Source organism: Macrobrachium rosenbergii, chromosome 3, assembly GCF_040412425.1.
Source record: "Macrobrachium rosenbergii isolate ZJJX-2024 chromosome 3, ASM4041242v1, whole genome shotgun sequence".
NCBI classification, from domain to species: domain Eukaryota; kingdom Metazoa; phylum Arthropoda; class Malacostraca; order Decapoda; family Palaemonidae; genus Macrobrachium; species Macrobrachium rosenbergii.
The window spans coordinates 90223759-90251690 of NC_089743.1; the positions used below are offsets into that span (position 1 = coordinate 90223759).

Here is a 27932-nt window from a genome sequence, read left to right on the forward strand (position 1 = left end):
CTAACCTGCCACTCACTACCTCTGTTTTAAGAGGCGGTCGAAGTCACTATGATAGATTGAAGTGCCTCATTTTCCTTTTTAGAGGATATTCATGCCGCCACGTTTTTCAAACTAGGCTTAAATGCTTGTAAATGTATGGATGTATGTATACATTTTTTACACCTTCGGGCATTTTCTTCTTTGGAGTGGGTGGTCCCAGAAAGGTTTAGATTTTTAATAACCTGTTTATTTTTCTTTCATTTCAGTACACGCTGGTACCCATATACAGTGAGGTGGAACGGTGGACAACGTGTTTTATTATTATTATTATTATTATTATTATTTTGTATATGGATCACGGCGATGATTAAAATTCATTCATAAATGCGACAAACGCTCAACACGGTTAATAGAGGTGGGTTGATATCGATTTTAATTACAAATACCCGAGTTCGACAGTGATTTGTAGGTGGGAGTCGGTATCATCTCATCCTTCCCTCGATGGTCGTGTGGTTTAATGCGCGTCACTGTAGTCCTGGGTTCTTGTCTTCCGTGGTTCGAGCCCACGAGACGACGAACTTATTATCAACTAAAAAAATTTCCCTTCGGGTAACATATAAGAAAATAAATTATTTCTGAGGAAGGGTAAATTGGATTAAAGGGCGTTTGTAGCTTAATGATTGTATATGAATCACAGTGATGTGATAAAATTATATATATATATATATATATATATATATATATATATATATATATATATATATATATATATATATATATATATATATATATATATAAATGGAATGTATGTGTGTGTGTGTTTATGTTCCAGCATAACTCTGAAACATAATAAGCAATTTCAACCAAACTTGGTATACATATGACTTACTAACTGGGAAAGAATACTGTGGGGGTAAGACATCACTGCCACCAAAGGGGGTGGGGGTGGGAAGGGGGTGACATGAAAAATAACCGAAAACAACAGATATTAGTGTCTAATCCTTAGTTTCCGAGGTCGCTGAGATGAATAGTGACACTCCCAATGACCTTTTGTCCAAGTTCAGCCCCGATAGGAGGGGGGGTTGAGAAGGGGTGGGAAGGGGGTGACATGTAAAAATAACCGAAAACGATAGATATTAAGTGTCTAATCCATAGTTTTCGAGGTTTCTGAGATGAATAGTGACACTCCCAATGACCTTTAAAGGGGGGTGTTCAGAAGGGGTGGGAAGAGGGTGGCATGTAAAAATAACCGAAAACGATAGATATTAGTGTCTAATCCATAGTTTTCGAGGTCACTGAGATGAATAGTGACACTCCCAATGCCCTTTAAAGGGACGGGGGTCAGAAGGGGTGGGAAGAGGGTGGCATGTAAAAATAACTGAAAACAACATATATTAGTGTCTAACCCATAGTTTTTGAGGTCACTGAGATGAACAGTAACACACCCAATGCTCTTAAAGTCCAAGTTCAGCCCCGAGTAGGAAGGCGGGTGAGAAGGGGTGAAAAATAAAATGTTCAAAATGATAGATATTAGTTGAATCCATTTCTTGAGATTGCCGAGATGAATAGCGACACTCTCGGTGCTCTTCAAGTCCAAGTTCAGCACTGATAGGGATGTGGGTGAGAAGGTTTGAAATATAAAATGTCAAAAATGCTGGGCAATTTAATTGAAGCAATTATCTTAACAGGAAAGGAAGAGGAAGTGAGAGAGAGAGTAGAGGGGTGTTGGTTAAGTTAAGTATACCTTAGTTTAACCAGACCACTGAGCTGATTAACAGCTCTCCTAGGGCTGGCCCAAAGGATTAGACTTATTTTACGTGGCTAAGAACCAACTGGTTACCTAGCAACGGGACCTACAACTTATTGTGGAATCTGAACCACATTATAGCGAAAAATGAATTTCAATCACCAGAAATAAATTCCTCTAATTCTTCATTGGCCGACCAGAGACTCGAACTCGGGCCTAGCAGAGTGCTAGCCGAGAACTCTACCGATTCGACCAACGAAGAACTAGAGGGTGTTGGGAGGAGAGAGAGAGAGAGAGAGAGAGAGAGAGAGAGAGAGAGAGAGAGAGAGAGAGATTATCGGTTGTCATTCAGAGTTTTCTCAGGCAGCACCAGGTTGTCCTAATATATATATATATATATATATATATATATATATATATATATATATATATATATATATATATATATATATATATATATATATATATATATATATATACAATAATACAAATGTTGTTTAATATCAAATTCACGCTACACAAAGGAGAATTTATGAGTGATAAATGGATCAGTACTGCGGTCAGGCTGCCAAAACCTTCTAACAACTCAGTCGAAGTACCAAGAGAGGTATAAGTTAATATCTGCTGATTCATTAATAGCTTGCATTAACCCACCTCCCACCATAACAGCTCATTGGAAAACTTTATTATGAAAAAATTTTATACATTTTACAAATGTTGTTTTAATATCATTTATTTCGACTGGAGTTGTTGGAATATCGAGGATAAGATCCATTTATGACATAAATTTAAGATTGGGATAACCCCAAATGAGCTATTAAACAACATTTGTAGCTTCATGATTGTATATAAAAGGTGACAAAAATTTATTATACATATATATATATATATATATATATATATATATATATATATATATATATATATATATATATATATACAAACAAACACACACACACACACATATATATATATATATATATATATATATATATATATATATATATATATAAATATACTTGACATGTATAATACATACTGTCAGGCTGCCGAATCTTTGATGAAGTATATCTACGGATTCATAATGTGAGGAAAACCGAAAAAATTTTATACTTTCCCATTTATCGCGAATATCTAAGATACATTAAGATTGCGGCAAGCAAATGAGAAAAGTAGGAAGGTATATTAAAGTCTCAAATATCTTAAAAAAATACTGTTACACTACCAGAGCTCAAACAAGTGACCCACAAGAGAAGACTTTTGTCACACTGCCGCCGTAACTGTGGAAAAATGACGAACTAGTTATTCCCTTCTTTGTATTCTAACGATCTCCGAAGACCCACGTACAAGAACGTCACGCCGCGTATGCATACTCATGAATATGCATGTATGCTTACGAACGTAGCCCCTACAATCATGACGGCATTTCCCTTTTTATGCGTATTTTCATTACGTTAAATTGCCTGTCGCTATGGGTAAAGATGCCAGTGCCCCATAAAGCTTCTCCACGCGGAGTCATAAACGCAAAGAACAAGGAACTGAGCTGGTGATGTGGGACCATATTTCTTGCTTGAATATCAGCGGTTATATGGGTGGAAAATGCGCCGAAATTACCCTGGTGAACTCCAATAAAATTCTAATTGCTCCTAATTGCTGGAGGGGGAATACCCACGTAATTACATTTTTTTTCTTGCGAGAGAAATGTGGAAGTAAAATTGAAGAGAAATTATGGAAGATTATAGGGAATATCAAAATAATGAAAAAAAGAAGAGAGAGAACTGATAATGATCCAAATTCGCTCCAAAATTAATGAAAAGATATATTAGTATTATAACTCCGTTTGTAAAGGAATTTACAAATACTCATTACTTTTGTGTCCGCTTTAGTAATTTATCCCCTTTTATAACCTTTTCTTCAAATTCTTTTTTTATACTCTCTTTTTTTTTAGGCATTCAGATATTGAGGGTACGCAGGAGATACTTGAATCATATGCTCGAATGAATAGAAAAAACTATTATTGCTCTCGTTTTACCTGTAAGAAAATAACACCCTGTCTTTACTCTGCCAGCAAAAGGTCATTCTCTGCTTCTCCAGAATCGAATTTGTTACAAAAGTGGCATCAAGATATAGGAAGACGGATTTATAGCATGGCTGGCCACGCCTTTGTACAGAGTAGAGCACTTCTGCACCGACTGAAAATGTTTTTGCAAACTCAACGTCTATCTGTCTGTCTATCATTCTCTCACAGTTCCTCATCTAGAAACTCCTGACTCGAACTAAGACCGGTTGATAAAAGCTGGAAAACTGCAGTTTTCAATTATTTGGGAAAATTAACTTGCAATTTAGAGTAAAGCCTTGAATAATATGCAATATAAAACACATTTTCTTTGGATGAAGCGAAGATTGGGGGAAACCTTCAACTTTCTCCTTCTTCAATAGAGCTTCTTTTGGTAGTAATGACTTAAAATTTATTCTCGAAAAAAATTTATTTTAAACTGGAATAAGATTTCCTCAATCGGTTCCTAATAAGAACTTTTTAAGGTCGTATTTTTTATAGCTCTACCGAAATCCATATGCACATATGGTCCACAGGTTAGGAAGCGAAGAGAAGGTCAAGACTACTGACAGCTTGGTCATGTCAGTGTGGAACTCAGGAAAATAGTTAATGGCCTGTTCCAGATCGCTGAGAATAGAAAGTTCAGGGTTTGCCAGCCACTATTTTCAGTTCTGGAAGAGCATTTGTCAGTCAGTGTGACGTACGCTGAGATCAACAGCTACCTACAGGACAGTACCGAAGGTTCTTCCTTTTATTCATTCATTTCTTTTTCTCATTCATTCATTTATTTATTTTCATTTAGTGTCTGAGTTACATTTTCCTTACACGTTTCATCTGTTCATTTTGATTTCTTCGTGTTTAAATGTCCAGTTTCATTAATCAGCTTCAATCATCTCCAGTTTTCAGAAAAAATCCTCCGGGCAGCCGCTAACAGATGTCGGGATGATCATTAGGATTATGCCATAATCAGCGTTTGCTAATGCCGGGAAGAAAACGACTTTGAAATTTTGTTCAGATTCATTAATTTCTTACAGATGGCATTGGTAGAATCAAAAACGATTTTATTACCATTTCTCTAATATTTCCTTCAATGACAGGAATAACAGCCACAGAATGAAAGTCAAATAAAGGAAAACAACCCACTTTCCTTTAACATCAGATAATGCATTAGACAGAATATATTAATTTTTTAACCTGAGGAAATCTTTGATTTTCAAGAAAACCCGCTTCTGTGGTGCATAGAAATTCTATGTTGAAGGAGGATTCGAACGCCGTTAACGTCTCTGTTGAGTTTACTTCTCATGCTTAATAATTAACTAACATCCCGGTCGAGGTGTCTCACTATAAAGTACTTTTTTTACGAGTCCCACATCTTAAAGGGAGACATTATCACTTTTTCGTCGAGGTGAAAAGATATACGAGAACTTTCCTTTCTGTCGTTTTTCATTCTTTAACTCGAAATATATTTTTTCTTCTGTACCCAAAAAAAGATTTCTTTTGTGAATTTCTTCCGGAACGAAAAAATAACGTCGCTATTTCAGCATAACAAAAATCCACGATTTTCTCGTGGGCTACGGTCGTGTTTTGAGGCAAAAAGGGGAAAGCCAAAAAATCCTATGACAGGAAATGTAGTTTGGTTATTCGTGACTACTTTGATAGGTAAGTTTACAGGAACTCTCTCTCTCTCTCTCTCTCTCTCTCTCTCTCTCTCTCTCTCTGACTGGAGAGGATTTCCTATCATTTGCAATATCATTTTTCGGTGGTTGCTCTTCACCTTATGGCAAAAATCGTAACATATTAATCTGTTCATCGCGGATACGCTTTGACTGCACAATGAAGCGCATTCATCTTAGGTATGTCAAGAATGAGGCAAAAATTTAGTCTTCAAATTAGGAAGGACGGGTAAATAGACAGTAAGAGATGACAACTTTTTTATGAGGAGTTTTTTTTATTAATATCCGTTTCAGAGGGCTATTGCCAAAAAAAAAGAAAAAATCACTGCAATGACGTAAATAGACATTAAGGGATGGCAACTTTTTATGAGGAGTTTATTTTATTAATATCCGTTTCAGAGGGCTACTACTAAAAAAAAAAAAAAAAAAAAAGTCACTGCAATGACGTACGTAGACATTAAGAGATGGCAGCTTTTTATGAAGAGTTTTTTTATTAATATCCGTTTCAGCGGGCTCTTGCCTAAAAAAAAGTAAAAGCCACTGCAATGACACAAAATATATGAAAGTTGAGCCAAAAAGTTATTTTACAAAAAAAAAAAAAAAATACTAATTATTAAGCAGCCACTGAGGCCGAAAAGAGGTTTTTTTTTTATTATCAGCAACAAGATGAATAATGACCATCGTAAAAGGCCTGCCGCCTAACAAATCTGATTTGGTCTTTCCGCGTACAAAAAACGAACGAAAAAATCCGAATTATGTAAGTCACCTTTCTGCCCCACCAATCCTCTCAGGGCGTTAAAGAAAGCGATAAACATCGCGTATTATGTAGAACATTATTGCGTATGCTGTAAAATCCTGCAGCCATGGACGATGAGGCTATAAAACCTTTTTTTTTTTTTTTACGCATTTCCATAATTAATGCCGGCATATAAAGTAAGGATAGGACGAAGAAAATGAAGAAAAAGAAGCACAAAAAGTAATAGGAAGATAGATTAAATGAAAACCAGAAACGGGATAAGATTGTATAAGGAGAGGACGAAGAAAACGAAAAAAAGAAGAACAAAAAAGTATTAGGAAGATAGATTAAATGATAATCAGAAACTGGATAAGATTGTAATGTTAGGTCATCAGAGTAGAGAGAGAGAGAGAGAGAGAGAGAGAGAGAGAGAGAGAGAGAGAGAGAGAGAGAGAGAGAGAGAGAGAGGCCTGATTACCATGATTATCACGGTTATTATAATAGTATATAATTCTCAACGGACGTAAAGTCCCTTGGAATTGACGAGTTAGGGGGCAGTCCACTTGCTTATTTCGTGATCACTGAATATTTACATGGGTCATATTCTTCTCACCTAACCATTTTATTTGTTTATTTCTCTAAGCGATTTGTTTGTTTCAAATACTCAGTAGTCACTTTTATTCATTCACCTAAAAATACATTTGAGAGTTTTTAACGAATCTAGCACATTAAATACATTAATTTATTTAATGTTTCCTGTACATCATAAAACTCTTCAGATACAGTATGAGAGAGCCGCTAATCCAAGACATATAATCTCTTTTCAACAGAAAACCTTAACGTTCTAATTATCAATACACTAAGGAGAAAACCCACAACGAGACGGTAAGCTTCCAACTCGTCAAATGCAGATGCCAACTAGCCTTTAAAATACTGGTAACTATTCCTTTCTTCCGAGAGCAGAGGAGGGGAAACGCTTGCATGAGCTACAGCCTTAGATCATCAAGCGTGAACTGTTCGCCAGAAGGTAAACGCCTTTTTCTGCCTTCATCTGCCATTAATGGAGCCTGCGATAAGAGAGAACATCGTTTGAAGAGTTACGCTGGCTTCTTCTTTTTCTTTTAGCCTCGTCGGGCAGGTCTTTGGGCAATGTGAAAAACTAAAATTCTGTTCAGAGATCGGTTCCGATTATCACATTGTTGAATAGAATTATTTTCGGGTGAAGTTTCCCCGCCCCCCCACCTCCTCATTTGAGATTTTGGAGAATCATAGAAAATTATACCTTGACTATACTGAGAGAGACAATATATGATTGATGAACCTCTCTGAATGTTTTCTCTCTCTAAAGATATCGTTGTATAAATTTCTCGTTATTTTCAAGTGAAGATATTGAAAAGGAATATTCATTATTCACGCAACACTTGATTGATTTCTCTGGAAACACATTCTATTTCAAAGCTGCCAATCGGAAATCATGTTCGCAATCAGCGCATTGGGACTGATATCTCTGTCGTTTCTTACTTTATTATTGAATCTACGAATGTGAAATACATTGTACTGAAGTGTCTCACCATTCATAGATTTTTCAAAAGTGGTCCGATCAAAATTATATAGTTTGTAACGGAAACATGCAGAGCGAGGCATTATGTAATTTTCCATGATTGTAATAAGTATTTAAAAAAAAATTGAACCCCAGTGGAATATTTGAAAGATACAGTCCCTTGCATGAAACTTAAGATTGATAGACTGTATGAAACATAAGATTGATAAACAGTTACTGAGGGCATTTTACAAAAACTTCATCAGAACGACCCTTGAAAAACAATGATTATCATTCGTGAAAAAAAAAAAAATACAGTAGCAGTAATAAAACACGCGATCTTTGGTCAAGGACTTTATTTTCTCTTTATTTATATGATATCGAGGGAAATTCTCTGAAATGTCTAAACCACCAGAAATCTTATGTATGTCATGGCGTGTGAGACAGCTTTCATGGAAGATTTCTCCGGTAAGTTTTATAAGTTCGGAAAGGTCAACAAGCTAATATATCTGTCAACTCATGAAATTATATTCACGCATCCTTGAAATATCCTGCTAACACGCGCGCGCGAGTACACAAACACACACACACAGACTTTCTCTCTCACTCTCTACACACACACGAGTAAACCCCAAAATAGCACGCTTAAGCAAACACATACTCCCGTACGAGGTGGGGTTAGTGCCGTCATATACCTCACGCGGTGCACTGTAGGCATTACGTAAGGTTCTGTGCAGCGTCCCTTCGGTCCCTAGTGCAGCAGATAAGTAGAAAAATACTTCAGTTTATGATACAAGCATGAAATTTGTCACAACTGCTCATTCTAACTCCCTCTTTTGAAAAATCTGGGTGTCCACGCAAAATTTCAATATGGCCGCCACTTTTCAAGATGGCCGCTAGTTGTTTCGATTTCTGACACTTTGAGTAAATCATTGCTGAAATAAATACATCAATCATTACTGAGATAATGTCTTCCTGGGTAGAATTAATTGAAGATATCACCAGAGCTCCTACTACTATATTTACCATTGTGATAAAGATGGCGTACAAAATGGCCGCCATGGAACATTTTGCTTGATGACTCTGCAACTAAGAAAGATAGAGACATGAAATTTTTATCTATACCTACATTTATGAGGCCAGAGAATCTGTTTCTAGCATTTCTATTGGGGTATTATCAATATTACATCTTGGAAAGGGACCCCATAATGATACTGAAAATGTATACAAGCACAAGACTATAATGGAGTATGATAACAATGTATCTTATCACTGTTCCAGCACTGTCTCAATGTCTTTTTTTAAGCCTGAAATGAATGCAATATTTTAAAGATGCATGGTGTCACCCTTTAGTGTGACGAAATTCTCATTCAGATGTATTTGAATCATCATTTGCAACATTATAATGTAGTTACACCTCACATTACGATTAAACCTCACATTTGCAGCTACACAAACCTGAGCATGTAAGCTCAAGCCTGCAACATTTGCACCTGCCATGGCAACCAGACTTGCAGCCACATTTTGTAAGCTGTTCACAACTCTTTGCAATGGGGGAGTTGGCTGTCCAGAAGACTTTCCAGTCTTCACCAATCTTTTCCCAACCCCAGTCAGCTGCCTGACCCCAAACACAACCTGCTGTGACTTTCTGTCTGTCTGCTCCATGATCGACCATGCTAGTGAACTGGAGCAGACATCCAAGTTAGTACATGAACAAGCCATGTACAGCCCCACTTACCCCTGGCTCTGCTCTTCATGCTGGCACCCCCCTGTCAATTTGGGCATGGCTGTCCAAGTAGATCTACCAACTATATATATACTTTCTACCAGGTAATTGATGTGGGCCTATTAGACAGCACTTGGGACACTACACCACTAAACTACACTAAAGCAAAACTAGGTACAGCATAAGTAAAGCAAGATTAGCTGACACTGATCCCCATGCTGAGTTACTTAGCAGTGAAGTCACCAAAGTGGCCTGGTTGTGCGCTGACATTCACTCTTTTAAACTAAAACTAAAGATAAAACCACCACCTAAATTATATATAGACTTGCAAACTATTATACTGAACAGGAAGATATTTTACCATGCCCACTGAATCCTGAGACGCGATGATTTAAGGTTTTTGGCTGCCATATTGGATACCATCTTTCTTTGCATACGCTATATGAAATCTTCTACAGAAATACATTTTTCTTTTTCTTGGTGACTCTGCCTAAAATGTGCATAACCAAAACAAATGCATAAAAACATGACCAGAGGCACGCGAGTCCCATGTTAAACCTTGACTAGCGGCCATCTTGAAAAACGGCAGCCATTTTGGAATTTTGAGTGGATACCCAGTCATTTTCAAAAAGTGGCCTATGGAGAAGATATGTAACAAATTTCATGCTTGTGAAGTATTTTAGTGAAAAAATTATTTTATCTGCTGCACTACCCTACCTGCAACCCATTTCACTCCCTTTGCTGAACCTCCGTTCCTATTCTCTTGCTACCGTCTTACTTTCCACCCTCTCCTAACAATTATTTTCAGCGATGAATGACCCCAATAGGTCCCAGCGCTTGGCCTTTGGCCAAAATTTTATATTCTAACAAGCACATACATACATACATATCCACAAACACAGGTGAAAACATGACCTTACTCAATCTTGCTGGCGGAGGCAAAGAGAGAGGTTAAGATTAAACGTTGTTCTTAACAAAGTCAACTGAAATAACGCCCCTAAAATGTGCGATTCATACAAAGTTAACATTACAAGGACACACAAAAAGAGAAATCGTGAAAAATGTAGAATAAATGGTTTTTTTAGATAGTATTTTCGATATTCTTGTTCCTGAAATACCAAAAAGTTAACGCACTTTTCAAAACTAAGATGAAAAGCGAAATAACTAAAATGTTTATGATATATAAAGTTAACATTGCAACAACACAAAAAGTACATAAAGTTAACATTGCAACAACACAAAAAGTACATAAAGTTAACATTGCAACAACACAAAAAATACATAAAGTTAACATTGCAACAACACAAAAAGTACATAAAAGTTAACATTGCAACAACACAAAACGTACATAAAGTTAACATTGCAACAACGCAAAAAGTACATAAAAGTTAATATTGCAACAACACAAAAAGTACATAAAGTTAACATTGCAACAACACAAAAAGTACATAAAGTTAACATTGCAACAACACAAACAGTACATAAAGTTAACAACGCAACAACACAAAACGTACAATCGTGCAAAATGGAGTTAACATTTTGCAACAACACGCCAGTGATAAATTAGAAAAATGGAGATTTAAAAATAAGCAGACTGTAATAAAAAGTTGAGAGAAATAAAAAAAAAAGTCATGCTCTACTCAGAATAATTCATCGAGGACAATTAGAGTTCAGAAGCTGAAGAAAACAGCCTTAACGCTCTAATCTCCGGCGTTTATCTGCCCATCCGTATTGATTTATAGACACAGGTATCGATTCATCCCGTAGATAAAAAGACAGACTCGTGTTACCTAAAAAAAAAAAAAAAAAAAAAAAAGAAACGCCTCAGGGAAAAACCGGCCCAATCACTTATTCTAAAGAGCTATTAGCGCGGGACCAATCATTATCCCAAGAACTAGTCAGACCAATCCAGGCACCAATTATTGTTCATTCCGACAGTTCGTATGTATAGAAGTGGGTGAGGATGGGTTTGGGTTTCATTTATAAATCAACCGCGTAGATAAAATCCATCAAGAATCTAACGCGTTTGAATACACGGAATTCGCTGGTCACATTCACCCGAACCATATATGGTAGTGGACACAACGACCCCTTACTATTTTTGCATACATTTCCACTGAAAGCCTTGAAATTAGAAATGGGAAATGAGTGAAAGGCGAATTTATTTTTTCCCTTTCTTTACTTTCTCGTGCAAAAGCATTGTCAGATATCTCAAGTCCTCATTCCAGGCATATCAGTTATACAATCCAAGTGCCATTTCAGTCTCAATAGCCTTTATTTTATCTTTCGGTGACAGAGCTAGTTTAGGGTCATTCGTATTCATCTCGCGTCCTCAATACATGGAGATCTTGTTTCATCCTCCGGATTTTAAAGAGATGCTGCCACTATAAACCGCGGTGCTGAAATCAGGAGTTTTTCCTCCATCCTATTCTCTTTCTACGCAGACACAAATCCTACTTGGACATGCTATAAACACACATACAAACAAAAAGTGTAGGAGCCATTAACGTCTTCTGACTGCGTTGCCAGAGGCACAAAGAAAATAAGAGAAGAATCAACATTGCTCTTGGCGAGATGTTTTAACTTGAGGAAAATGTTTCATGGTGGGGATTGGGACCAAAACTGTCCTCATGTTTTAGTAATCTTACAAGACTGATTTTATCGTTAAACTGATTGGTTTCTAACAGGAACAGAACTATTGTTTGTTCCAAACAACTGAAGAGGCAGGAGAAGGAAGGGCATCGGTTATAAATTATTATCATAGCTAACTGTGTGTTAATAAATCATTATCATATTATATATACACATACTGTATATTATATATATGTGTTAACTTTATCACATACACAATTGTTCTGTGCATTAGTAGAATTATAAAAGGACCTCATTCAAACTGGATGGTATCTAATAGTATTTATTCAGAAAAAGTTAGCTTTCTTGGACAAACAATCCCATTATCAATATCCGTACCATCCAGTTTGAATGAGCTCCTTTAGTAATATATGTATGTATGTATGTGTTGATTATGCATTATGTATGTATGGATGTATGTACTTTACTCACAGACTTGTACATTCATAAACCCATACAGATAACAATATCCTTCTTTCACCCAATAATTAATGGATGTCTACGTTTCTTAATAATAAGAGTACTGGAAATATCACAGAGCCCAAACTGCTAAACCGACTCTCAAAATATTGATAATTGGCTAGAGGCCGTAACCTCTTTTCTCCATAATAATAATTACACCTATTTTGCTGTCATCATGCCCAGTTTGGAATCTGCCTCTTATATTTATGGAGTTTCTTTTTTTTTTTTTTTTTGCCCTCTCTCTCTTCTCTCTCTTAATTCTCGTTTTATATCTTCTCTTGATCCCCTTTCGCTCTTCCATTTAGCATTTATTGTCTATTACATCGATCTCTCTCGGCCTCTCATTTGGTGGCCTCGTAACACTGGTCCAACGTCCTCTTCCCACAAATGTGATTCAGTGACTGTGTCCTTCCACCACTGTCCTTGCTATTATAGAGAAACAAAAGTGGGATCCGGCTGAGATAGGAGGTGGAATTCCGCAATCCCGAAATGCCACAACACGGTCGCCATAGCCATCAGACCTACGTACGTTCCGTGGGAACTCCTACCGGTCTTGGTATTCTAGGTAGGGATGCCTAACATGCCTACATCAGATCTACTGGAATAGGTTTTCTATTTTCTTCTTTAGACTCTTAATGTTTTCGTGCTGGTCAATAGGAAATTTTAATTTGAGTGTTCTTTGCAATGCCGTGGGAGAGAGAGAGAGAGAGAGAGAGAGAGAGAGAGAGAGAGAGAGAGAGAGAGAGAGAGAGCTGAAGAAAAGAGAGAGAGAGAGAGAGAGAGAGAGAGAGAGAGAGAGAGAGAGAGAGAGAGAGAGAGAGAGAGAGCGAAGAAAGGAGAGAGAGAGAGAGAAGAAAGGAGAGAGAGAGAGAGAGAGAGAGAGAGAGAGAGAGAGAGAGAGAGAGAGAACTTAGAGCACGATTCTGTAATTATTAAAATTTTGTGGCTCATTTCTTATCGTAACCATCATTGTCTGTTCAGCAATTTACTGTTACTTGATACGCTGATCAACTAGTTCGTCATATATTAGTTAATTTTCTGTTAATACTTATGTCTTGTTGAAAAATAAGGAATTACAATATGGTGCGTCTACTACATTTCAAGTCGTGTCTTAAATGCTGGTATCGCTCTCATATACGATGTTACATTTGAAGCCTTTGAGAAATCGTATATTAGTATTTTTTTTACGGACTATGGAAGGCGATTAAGTCCTCATTCACAAATCAAAAGTGAAGAAACTGAAATATAAATAAATTATATATATATATATATATATATATATATATATATATATATATATATATATATATATATATATATATATATATATATATAAACATATATACACTATATGTATATATTCATACATATATCTATATATACAGATATATATATATATATATATATATATATATATATATATATATATATATATATATATATATTATATATATATATATATATATATATATATATATATATATATACATATATATTTAAAGGTTTCCGCTAACGGAAGCTGCCTTCAGCAAAAGTGCCATACTGCCGAATCACAGATAAAACCTTTGCAAAAAGACTTCCATTAGAGGAGCTACTTCATACAGCCAAAATAAATGCTCATCAGCAGATTATTCATCCCCCTTATACACACTGCACCATTCTCCTTTATCTTACTAACATTCTGCCTCATTCTGCATATCTTTTCTTCCTCCCACTCATAATGTTTTCGAATCGTGTACTCTTTTTTTCACCAACTTATCCCAAAATACTTAATGATTTATCCTTTCACACTATGCTGATTTTTTTTATCAATTCTTCTAAGTATTTACACATTTCCCACACTTCCAGCTCTTCTCACCCTGCATATACAATAGAAGTAGTGTTTCTTAATGACTTAGAACTTTTTCTTGTCAGTCTTATTCAGCATCTATACTTCTCTTTCACATCGGAGAGATGCCTCGACACTCCCTTCACATACCTTACCTTGGATTTTATGGGAACTCCAAAGCTATTCCCTATCCTTTGCACACATGCTCACAACTCACTTCCTCGCTTCAACGATTCTGAGACTCAAAAAAGTTAAGTATACTTTAGTTTAACCAGAACACTGAGCTGATTAACAGTTCTCCTAGGGCTGGCCCGAAGGATTAGATTTATTTTACGTGGCTGAGAAGCAAATGGTTAACCTAGCAACGGGACCTACAGCTTATTGTGCAATCCGAACCACATTAGAACGAGAAATGAATTTCTATCACCAGAAATAAATTCCTCTAATTGGCCGGTCGGAGAATCGAACGCGGGACCAGCAGAGCGCTAGCTGAGAACGATACCAATCCGTCCAATGAGGAAGTGATCTGGGACTCAAAACTCAGGATACTACATTCTTATATGAAATCAACAGATTCCATTCTTCCAGCATGCATACTAATACACTCACTGCTTCATCTTCCTGGTTTCATTTACCCTCATAACCTTTGTTCACATATACCCCCAACCGTATCCTTTTCAAAACTTAAAACCTTTTACCCTGCTCTGCAGTTTTTCCTCACCGTCTCCAGTCAGTGTTGTGTCATCTCTAAATTCCCAGTCACAACCTACGTCCAAATTCGTTGCTCTGACTTCTCATATCACTACATTCATGAAGATATAAAAAAAAAAAATTGTATTCCTCAGATAACTTTTACCCGACATCATTCACTCTCCTACCTACAGGTTGTAATGCAAGCTTCATTTCATTATGAACGCTATTAATTGCTTTCAAAAACTTACCTCTACCATGCAATTTATCATACAACTTCAACACCCTCCAAACATTGCCTTTTGATCAATTTCATTGCAGCATTTTTTAGGTTCGAGTAAGCCACAAAAGTCTCTCTTCTCATATAATAACTTCATAAAAAAAACATCAAGTTGATCCTCATACTCTTTTCGTTTTGTTCTTATCCTATCAATCCTTGTGTCATCTTTCTTTATACACCAAATCTTACCATGCCCCATCACTGGTGTTGGATGGAAAGTTAGCATCTATAATTCTCACAGTTTCTTCCATCACCTTTACCTCAAGACAGTGGAACAGTTAAACCTCTCATTCATCCGCTCTAGACCGACTGTTTAAGCTAGGCATACCTTACAAACCCTGGTCAGCCATGAAATTAAGTCACCACCACAGAATCTCGCTTGCGATCCCGGTGATGCCTGGTATCTTTTCATTTTTCAGTCTCTTACTTTCCTTATTTATTTAATTTGCATTCACTTCCACAATCATTCTCAAACTTATATCAACCCCATCCATTTGCAAACTTCAGCTTACCCTGTCTCCTGTCTTTCAAAACTATATTGACTCTGGATTGGATTACGGTTAGACAACAAATATATTTACCAATTACCATAGGCCTTATTCCTTTGAAGAAGTGGCTATAAAAGGTGTTGGTCTTCTTTTTCCGACAACTCTATTGAGATTAAGTTACTAACCCCATGACCAATATACATATGTATGTATATATACATATACATATATATATATATATATATAATTGCATTCGTGTGAGTGTGTATGCACGTATGATCGTATGTATAGGTGAATGAACGCATGCATATGATAAAAGGGAAGATAAATACCATTTGAGATCAAATCACCCATTAATGAACGAGAAAAGAGCAGACTGGAAGAAGAATAGGGAAGCCAATAAATGCAACGGGCATATTGACCCTAAGACCACGCTACTCAGCCTTTGATGGCCGAGTACCAGGATCGTAAAACCCACTGAAGCAGGTAATGAATTGACTCAATCAATTATCCGAAAAAAAAGAAAAATTCCCAAGAGGAGAAGTACTACAGAACGGCGCTTTTTTTTCTCCTCCCGGTATTGCATAACAGCAGCCAACATATGCGAGTTATTTCCCACATATGTAGGGAAAAAAAGATGGAACTCCCTCTGAAATGCCGGGCCGCAGAGTAATCTGATTAAGTTAGAATTGCCTTCGGGGAAGGTTTCTCCAGACAAGAAGTTGTTGTTAAGATTTTTAGTATTTCTGTTTTATTGGCCTTTAAACGATTACTTGATTCTGGCGTATTGGCTATATGGGTGCGCACACGCAAGCAAATTCGTTAGTCAAGATGCACAGACACGCACATGCACACACACGCACACACGAAAAGTAAGGTACCCATACCGTCACAAATCGCGGTAACTTGAGAAAAGGTGGAGACGAGAAAAGGTGGAGACGAGAAGTTCCAACCTCAAGATGTTATCGTTTCGGAATACAGATCAAAGAACCTTCCTCTGCATGTTTAAAGAGGGGTCAATAGTGAGAGGAGTTTGCCCCGGACTAGACAACGGCAAATCTATTAACGGAATTTACTATGCGATGACAATCTTTGTTTCACACAGTACATATATAGATAAATGCGAATCATTTTATATGCATATATATATATATATATATATATATATATATATATATATATATATATATATATATATATATATATATATATACATATATATATATATATACAGTTATTATTTTCCATCTTTTATTCTTCAATTTATTTTTCTTTTGAATACAGACTTGTACGCATGGGGGTATGCATGAATGAATAATTAAAACACAACTCTTTTTTTTTCGACTTGAATGAAATGATTATGAAATGAAAAACCTTTCATTAAAAGCCCTAATAATTCGCATCTGGATTCAAGGCTAAATTAGGGTCGTTCCGAATGAGAATAAAAACCTAAAGAAAGTATAAAACGACGAAGAGGTGAGATTTTAAAAAGAATTTTCTCTTTAGCATTTGAGAATTTTCTTTCATCGTGTGCCTCAAGTCTTAAATGTCAGACTGACCTTGAAAGGAAAATAAACACGAAACTAGATCAATTCTATTTTAACTACACGTATCTGTTAACCTTGATTACCTGTAGAAAATCTGAAGAAGATCCTGAGTCGTCACGCCAGGTAAGTGACTAAGGGGTTAAACTGTAGCTTTACCTTTTATTACCGGAGATACTGTGGTTTCAAGAAATGATATTTCCCTTAGCACAATGGATCCCGTACTTTGCTCGGGATGATGATAATTATCCGGCAGGCATGCCATAGCCAATTCATTTATTATAGAGTGACTGTAATATTCCTGTTAATTTGTGATATTTGTCTTTCTTTGTTCGCAAATGAAAATTCATAATTTTAGTATTAAAATTTTCAATAATCGTCTCTCTTTCATTTATCAGCAAGAAAATTTGTTGAAATAATCTGGTCTATAAAGTTATATATTTTCATTTTCACTCTGTCACTATATGAGTTCACTCGAGACATTATTATTTCTTAAAATTAACGTTGGACTGAGAGTCAATTCCGAAATCCTAGGACGTCTGCAAGGACAAGACTCGGAAAACACACGAGCCGCTATTTGATAAACTTTGAACGATGGCATAGGCAAGGTTTGAAGAGCAATCACAACTAAGAATAAGATGCAGAGAATCTCCAACATCGAAATTACAGTGTTATTCGGGAGGACCATAAACTCAACAGACCGTGAACTACAGTAGCCAAGTCATACCATGGCCTATTAAAGCCATAACTGGTGCTTGCAATGTTGCTTCGAGCAAAAGAAATATATTATCGTCATAAAGTTCTGTACTCGTGCATTTTTTTATTGTCATAAGAATTGTTAAATAGTAATGAACTCCACGTTTTGTCTTGTCGTCGTTCAGCCCGGGGTCTGCCTACATCACTACTGCCCCCAACATAAATGTGGAAAATGAAGGTACCTAAGCCATAGTTTCCAGACGGTCCGTAACGGCCGTAAGATACTGAACTTACCATCATGACTCTTATATTACCGTCATTTTTTACCGAATGCGTCACATAGCGATCATAATGACAATCATGACAAACATTTCTATGCAGAAAACCAGAAGGCCATAGACTTGCTTAGCAGGCTTCCACAAAATATTGATTGATTCCCTATTGATTGACTGACTCATATTCTCAAACTGATATCACAATGACTATGATAATCGACGCCGTTCTTCAAAAATACTGAAACCACTCATGCGAAAGGAGAAAAGAGAACGAATGCAGTTAGAATGAATCTAGAAAAGAACTGCGGAATAAGGCTGAACAGAAGTAAAAGACGAGACTAAGAACTATGGAAGACAGCAATGCCAAAAATGAGGACGAGAGAGCAGAGGAAAGCTTCTGAAATTGGTCGAAACAAAAAGAATGATAAACACTTAGATAAGTATACTGTATTAGAAATAAAATAGGGCATTAGGAAAAGATAATTATCATGCAAATGCTTATAATGAAAGATAATAATTCTATAAAATTTTAATGAAATGCCTGATCAGATCTGAAACCTTTTATTAAAATTGAGAAAACAAGAAGTCGAGTATATTTTTGCATGCAAAAAAACACAAAAATGAAATACTATCCCGAAGTCCAATATAATTCACACTAACACAAAAGTTAAAAATAAACGCACACACGCATATATTATATATAATATGTGTATATATGTGTGTGTGTGTGTGTGTGTGTATATACATAGGTATATATATACATGTATATACATATATTTATATAACATAAATATACATATGCATATATATATACATGTATACATATATATATATAGTATGTGTAAATGTGTGTGTGTGTGTGTGTGTGTGTGTGAAAACTGTGAAACTGTGAATATGAATATATGGTTAAAAGTGGATAAACTGAAATTGAAGGTATTGAAATGCAATAAGATTGTGTAATTGAAGGCTTGGTTTAAATTATTTATTTCTGATACGGATGGATCTCTGACAATCTGCAGGGCCACTGATAGGATACCAGTGAAATCTACAAGTGTTTCGTTGCTTTCGAGAGCAGCATTGGTGGACTGAGCGAGTGACTGAAAGTAAATTAAACAAACGACAGATCGTAGGGCTATCGGCTTCATCCCTACAGACGTCCCATTTCAAGAATGAAACAGGAGATGTCCAGCTGTGTCATCAAGAAACAGATAAATAACTAAATAAATAAATTAATTAATAAATAAATATATAAATAAATAAATAAAAGCGAAAGCACAACGTATTTGTCAACAACTTGATTGCCATCAGGTGTCAAGAGGTAGAGGTATTCTTAATTACAACAGCACCTATGCGAGTAGTGCTAAAGAAATGACTATCATAAAATCTTTCAGCCAGTGACATAAAGGCCACCGGGTAATCGTCATTTTTGCTTAAATTTTAAATGGTAACCCTCTGCCTGTTCTGCTCATCTGATTCCTAAATTAAATTGTAGATATGGGATGTTTACCAATTACAAAACATTACAGTCAGTATTAATCTTGGTATGTTTGGTATGATAATCTCTCTTCTCTCTCTCTCTCTCTCTCTCTCTCTCTTTGTTAATGTTAGCACGGTATTTTTGGATATCAGGTACAACAGTAGGTTGGTGAAAAGCACATAATTCGAAAACGTTAGGAGCGGGGAGGAGAGAGAAAGAATGACGTAGAAAATGCGGATAGAAAGTATGCAAGAAGGAGGATGAATGTTGCCAAGATACAGAGAATTGTGCAGTATGTATAAGGGGGTTGAATACTGCATAATCTCGTGCCTATTGTTGCACTGGATGTCCATTTGACTATTTTATTTCTGCTGATAGAAATTCATTTCTCGCTATAATGTGGTTTGGATTCCACAATAAGCTGTAGGTCCCGTTGCTAGGTAACCAATTGGTTCTTAGCCACGTCAAATAAATCTAATCCTCGGGCCAGCCCTAGGAGAGCTGTTAATCAGCACAGTGGTCTGCTTAAACTAAGGTATACTTAACTTTTCAGCGATCTGACGAACCCTATGCTTAATAAGTTACCTTTGCTGAATTTAATAAGTGAAATTAAGTGCCTACTCCAGTCTTAGACTTTGTTCAGTACACTTGATAGGCCTGCATGTTAATTTTAACAATCAACAAAGCCCCTCTCTGTGTTTCAGGAGACTCCCCTTCCTAAGTTTGCCAGATAAGCTCCCTCTGCTGTGGAGCCTACGTCCACATTTAACTCCGTTGCCAGCGTGGGATATCTTTCCCTTATGATTCAACTGAACGGGATCTATTTCCCCTTTAAAACGAGCTGTATTCACGTGTGTTTTCCCCTGTAACTCATTGGTGATTAAGTTGAGACCCCGTTTGTATAACAACTGTACTTAATTCTCGATCTGTTCTTGTGTAATTAAAACCCTAGAATTGTAACCCCAGGGTCTCACTGGCAACTTCCACTCCCTTCCCTCCTTCCGTTTACAAGTAGACAGCCAAGTCATAACAAGGATCACTCAATGTTGTACACTGTGTTGCTGACCCGGCTCCCAACCTGTAACAATACCTTACTGAATTTCTTCAATAGCAAATGCCGCAGGAACTGGTAACCCAACAATAATTTCTAACCCTAAGCAAGGATTACAAGTCCTCATGCATCTGTCAAAACTAATTATCTGTGAATTTAGATAGTCGTGTAACAAAACTTTTCTTGAGAATGACATAAATCCCAATATGGAGAATGAATTGATTGTTGCTGTCTCCATGATGTTCATGGAAAGTGAGACTTGTCGCCGGTAGCAGAATTAAATGGCTATAATTTTCCCCCCTTGAAACTAACAAACGTCATACCAAGGGCGTCTGGAACAAGTTCTGTGGAGACTGTTCGTTACCATAAATAATTACTGTTCTATAGCTACACAAAACTGTTATGAACATTCAACCTTAATCACTTAAAAAGTTTGTTAATATGCAGGATCTGAGAGTTGTCAATGACTTGAGACCTTCATAAATTTGCCTGATTTTATAATCTTATCGTTCCAAGGCCGAGATCCCAAAAGGTCAGTATCCACTTTGAGGTGACGAGAGAAAAACAATTACCCGTGAAGAGAATCAGTGTTTTGCCATTTTTTAGGTCGAAAATCAACTAGACTATTTTCTACTCGGCTCGAAAACACGGTGTTATGGCTAACTCGAGGGGAGATAGGGATTTTTAGGGCGATTTTACGATTACTAGACGATTTTTAAAGGCTATAAAATGACCGAAGACTCAATTTATGAAAATACCCTCGCCCTCTCTCTCTCTCTCTCTCTCTGTCGCAGTATCTCTAAAGCCAAATAACAAGGGGAGTGAATGAAGTGGACATATAATGACATCATTATATAAATTCAAGAGATTTACACAACCGTATTCGTATATATACAGGTTTCAGTGATTGTGATCGTTATGATGGCATTAACGATTCGATCAATGACAGAAAATTAAACATTTAATCAGGCTCAAATAATTCATTCTAATCCTTCTTTTATCTCAAAAATAAAATGCTGGATACCACATTTTCCTGCAAATTCCATGTCTTTTTTTTTTTTTATTTTGCATTTGAACGTTGGCATAATTTTTCCCAATGAGGGAAACCATTCAGTTTTAAGATTGGAAGCGCGAATTCTCGTGGTTCAATCTAAACACTTTGAAATACAAAGAAGATAACACATTCAGGATAAATACATTTTAAATTATCACTAAAAGATAATGTATAAACCTATTTCATGCAAAGTAAAAATTATCACTACAAGAACATTTATAAATATTTCATGCAGAGAAAATAAAAAATTATGAAAAGTACTTCTGCAATCATCACTAAAAAATAATCTACGTCTGTTATAAACTATATATTAGAGAAACTAATATTAGTTACCGCTCAGGCTCGGGCTGTGCTCAGTGACGTCACGTGGTACTAGTGCCTCTTTGTACTTACCTGGAAAGTACAAATACAATATAGTAGATGGCAGCCAAAATATAAATTATTCAGGTGCGTAATCAATCACGCACAACCAAATTACTGAGCTACAATCATACGAAAACTACGTATACCAGACAGAAATACTGGTAAACGTACGAACAACCAGAGAAGGAAGGGGGCCACCGGAATCTAACTAGACGTTTGGGTTCAGAGCTTCGGCTGAGACGGAACTGCTATAGCTTGTATCGCAGTGTGGCAGTTTGTGCTCTCCTGTAGTGTGTGATTTCTTGCCTTTCTAGGCAGTGTATATTATGCAAGCTTCCTTGAAAAGGTATGAAACTTTTGTAAATATGTCAACAGACTTAAATGTGCAATATTTTTCTTAACGTCGTTTGTTATTGGCATTATATAACTGACAACCTTCAACATGACAGGAAACAGTACTCGGCTTACTGAATAGGCTCTGATAAGTACCGGAGAAGAGAAACGACCCGTTATATGGTGTCTTTATTATGTAATAATTAGTAGGTACACACAGTACGGAAGCAGGTATTTTTAACCATCTCGTAAAGCCAAGTGACTTCAACCAAGTTTACACTAAACAAGCAAGCAACTGCTAAGAAGGAAACAAAAATGCACGACACTCGTCCGTACTAACATAAAAAGCACAGAAAACTTTCAAACTCACAACACCACAGTAAAATGAATTTATAACAACACAGTTTACAAAAAAATAAAATGCATCCTTCATTCAAGAACTGCAATTTTCAAAAATCTCAAGTGGAAGCAAAACTTACTCGTGTAATAAAAAACTTTCTTTTTACAATATAACAAAATAAACAGCATTAAGAATACAATACGTAACGGCAAATAGACGGTCAATCATGCATGCGCATAGTTGGTGATTGTACAGACATTACCGTCGGATTTATCGCTGTCCGGTGGTAAGTAGGTGATTGGGCATTTCTCCTATTGGACAGAGGAATGCCCATTAATGTTGTACTGTCTGTAGCGATGTATGTGCATTGCGAAACAGGTTGCCGAAACGTGGAAAATTTGGAAATGTGGCCTCCGGTGTGGATGTTTTCATGCACAAGAAAATGTGGAAATGTTGGCAACACTGCAATCACCTCATTTAAGCCCGAGTCGTCATGGCGAGCAGAGCTGAGGAAGGAGAATTTTGGTCTCCGAGTTTTTGGACATTTATCGTGGTCTACCTGCCTTGTGGAATGTTAAAAGTGAGTCTTTTAAAATCAGGGCATTGAAATCTGAAGGATATACCAAACTGATTGAGAAATTATAAAATATTTCAACATATTATGGTTGTTCGGAAAATAAACTCTTTCCGCTCAAATTACAGAAGGGAACTAAAGAGGGTTATTGACAGTGAAAAGTCCGGAGCTGGATTAGACTAAAGATATAAAATTACATCTTTACGCGACCAGGAATGCCAGGTGCGGCATCATCGGAAGATAACATTCCTCGGAGCTGCAAATTAGATGAACTCGTAAGATAATACGCTTGTTGACAATCAGGTGTTAAAATCGTACGAACTACGAAAAATGGCTTTAAAACCATTGATGTCAGTTACTTATTTTACAGATCCCATTTGTTTCTAATTTTTACCTACCTGACATCCCTGTAGGTCTCTGCTTATCAAATTTAAATTAAATGATGTCAGTCGTTGAATCATTTAAGAATTTTAATCAGTTCAGTACATATACTTTAAACAATCTGCAGGCTTAGTTATATTTGTAAGAACTTATATTTTTTCCATTTATTATTTAAAACGTTTAATAGGCAGCATGAATCAAAATGATACAAAATATAGCCTATAAAATAATGGCTTCTGAGATGTTGAATCCAATCGAGCGGCTCCATCTATTTTGTTTATAAAATGAATATATTTTTGCACAGCCTAAGTTAGTTAGGGTAATCAAAACAGATAAACTTATTAGGTTAATACATTTTGTTATGAAGCCTTCCCTAATTTATGCATTGATGATTGTACGTCAATGGAAATATTTTGTAAATTTCTCTCCGATTTCTTTTGCACAATGTCGTTTTATTTAGAGGTTCTCGTGGAAGCAGCTGTTCTGTTCCTGATCTCAAATTTCCTTCTATTATTTCATTATTAGTTGCATCACTTGTGTCGAACTCACCTTCTTAAGTATACATTCGTTTAACCAGACCACTGAGCTGATTAACAGCTCTCCTAGGGCTGGCCCGAAGGGTTAGACTTATTTTACGTGGCTAAGAACCAATTGGCTACCTACCAATGGGACCTACAGCTTACTGTGGAATCCGAACCACATTATACCGATAAATGAATTTCTATCACCAGAAATAAATTCCTCTAATTCTTCATTGGCTGGCCGGAGAATCGAACGCGGGCCTAGGAGAGTGCTAGCCAAGTACGATATAGACCCATCCAATGAGGAACTAAAACTTGAAAATAAGCAGCAACATTTTGCTTCAGTAAAAAATTATGTAAGCAATAGCATGCCAATACAGTTATGGATGCTTTACTTGGAAATAAGTTAATAGCAGATAAGAGAACTCTAAATCTGGATGCTAAGATGCCAAAGGCATTTTCCACAACTCGACTTACTGGGATAGCCGAAAGTTAAAGAGAGTTCCTGCTCTTTAGACAAGTTTCTTTGTGGTTATGGCTTCATCAAGTTACCCACGAGTGGAAAAGCATCGTCACACACAAAAACATAGGGCAACATTTCAGTGCCTTCTTAAGGTCATACTTTAACAGCAACTTTCCAAACCTCAAGTGTAAGAAGGCCGAGGACAACTTCTGGTTAAGGTTAAATCAACCACCAGCAGAAAACAATACCATTCGTATAAAGGGCTAGACATAAGCTGCCCGACACAATCCAAAACTATATAGTAGCCCGTGCACGGACAATTGCCACTGGGAAAATTGCCACCAGGATGATTGCCATGCTGATCATTGTCCATGTGGGAGAATTGCCACTGTGAACATTGCCCATGTGTGAATATTGCCACTGGGAACACTGTTCTTGTGTGAATATTGCCACTGGGAACACTCCCATTGAAATTAAAGATTTATGTAAAAATACTGATTTTATTTAAAAGATGAAATTGCCTTTTACAACCATTTGCAACTATTTATCACTGATGTTTCGTCAAATGGAAACTGATTTTATATTTACAATATGAAATTGCCTTTTATGACCATTTACAACTATTTATCACCGATTCCTAAACGAGAAACTAGTTTAATAGTTTTTTTAAATGTAAGCTAGGGCATACTGTTACTTCCTCATTTTGAAATATTCTTGTTTCATATAGTAACGGTTCCGTTAAGACCCACAGTGGCTAGTATCACAAGCGGCTGCAACCTTAGAAGAAGCTACACTTTCTCAATCACCTTCTGTGAATAGCATTTGCAGAAATGTTCGCAAATGGAGGCAGAAAAATGCAAATTTAACGGCTGTTCCGATGCCACGTACAGGATACGCCATACCAAAGAATGTAGGCTACTGTTCTCGACACGGGAGAAAAGTTTCTTCAAAATGATTCTGGAGTTGGTGAAGCAAATCGCATACTTATATTTACAACTGCAACAGGTATGGAAGATCCAAAGAGGTTCAAGAACTGGGCTATTGATGGCACATTTAAAGTGGCTCCTGAAATGTTTTATCAACTTCTAACCATTCATGTTCAGATAATCTGAGCATTCCTCGAGCGTTTGCTCTCTTACCAAGCAAAACTGAATCAGCGCATAGAAGAATCTATGTCAAAATTAAGAGCTATCGATTACGACCTCAAAATATCACAATTGACTTTGAGATGGCCCCTCTCAATGCCCTTAAATACGTTTACCCCAATGCTAATCTGCATGGCTGTCTCTTCCACTTTTCGAAGTCGTTATACAGGAAGGTTTTTGATCTTGGTTATAAACGAGAATACCACACAAATAATAAATTCTCTCTTTCAATGAGGAATTTTTCTGCATTTGCGTTGGTGCCACCAGAAGATGTTATTGAAGTTTATTGAAGATCTATCAGGGATGAAGGTGTACCATCGAAATTTATCTCGAAATGACTTACAGCGGGGTATTAAGAGGAAGAAGAAGCAACCAACGAAGAGATCAGCCTATATTCCCAGGTGCTCTTTGGAACGTCAACAGTCGAACTGAGCCAGCTTCACCCCGTAGGCCTACCAATAACTGTGTTGAAGCATTTCATAATGTTCTAAACAAATCCGTGAGTAATTGTTGTATTTGAAGTCTATTGCATATAATATACACATATTTTGATAAAGTTTATAAATATCAGGTATTTTTTTAAATAATCATTTTATATTTACCTTATATTAAAATATAGGATTGACTCTTAGATACTGTATTGCCTTTTATATAAATTTTTGATGTTCCTATAAATAAAGGAATTTTTCGAAAAACTATTCTTAACCTGAATTTTAGTTATAAGACCTGAAAGCAACTGGGCAGTGTTCCCATGGCGATGTTCACACAGGGGCAATCCTCCCAGTGGAAATTCTCCTAGACCCATAGCAGCCTAGCACTCGCCGAACTCTACAAACAACAGTAACAAACTATTACGAAGCGTAATGCAGGAAAAAAGTTTAAATTGTTTTCAGATCACGCCAGAACTTCTTAAAACCTCAACTAAAGGATAATGGTCTTACCTTAGATCAAGGGCGAAGCATGAATGGTTCAAGTGAAGATTTTCCAATCGATTATTCGCTCCGTGCATGATGTCGAGCCAAGAGGAAGAAGAGAATGAGTGAGCTAGTATTTAGTGAAGGTCCATTTCACAAATCAATACACAAACGCCTAAAAGTTCCATTTGTAATTTAGCTATCTTCCCTTCAGGACGTCCGCTAAACGTACTTCACTGCAGCCCAGCACTCAAAGGTTTAAAAAACGGATTGTATGAGTGAACCCTTCAGGTCAACATAGCCACTGTTCGCGCCGAAGTAGCAGAATTCACTGACGACCATTTCTCCACCTTCTCATACGTTAGCTCTTCCCGGGAATCATTGCTTGTCCTTGTCCTCAAGACCACCTAACAACAGATAATGCCATTATGCAAATTAACTTAATATAATGGGAAAAAACCTGCGAAGACATTTTATCCTAAACAGTCATGCATAAATTGAACATACCACAGTGAAAATTACCCCATTCAGACCAACACACAAAGCTGTGAGAAAATTATACGACAGAAAAATATTTTAGTTGTGTGGCCTGATTCCCACCAGTCGTTGACCAAGACAGGTTACATGCCTTTTTGGGGGGTCCAGCCCCCTCGGCAGTGGCATAGCTGGCATTCCGTCATTGGTGGGCCTAGGTGGGGCCAAGATATTTTTTTCTGGGGGCAAATGAAAATTACACAAAACTAATGTACCAACTCTGTAACGAGTAAAACATACTATTCTCGAATGTATATCCATGTGAATGAAGGAAAACAATAGTATTATCAATTAGTAAACCTGCATTTGAAATTATAGAGCTCAATTTTCAATTAATTTTCAACTTACTATATGCAGATGTATCAAATACTGTCATGTAAATTTCCTCACAACCTTATATTCAACACTAGCCTAATTTCTATGATCAAAGT

At 36.6% G+C, this 27932-nt stretch overlaps 1 long non-coding RNA gene across 1 annotated transcript in view; it reads right to left on the reverse strand.

Moving 5' to 3' along the window:
* LOC136827425 (uncharacterized) overlaps positions 1-27932 on the reverse strand; it is a 332974-nt gene that overhangs the window by 272220 nt on the left and 32822 nt on the right. The window contains exon 2 of the long non-coding RNA XR_010849807.1: positions 26995-27374. This is a non-coding gene — a long non-coding RNA (uncharacterized lncRNA). The remainder of the gene's footprint in view (positions 1-26994; positions 27375-27932) is intronic.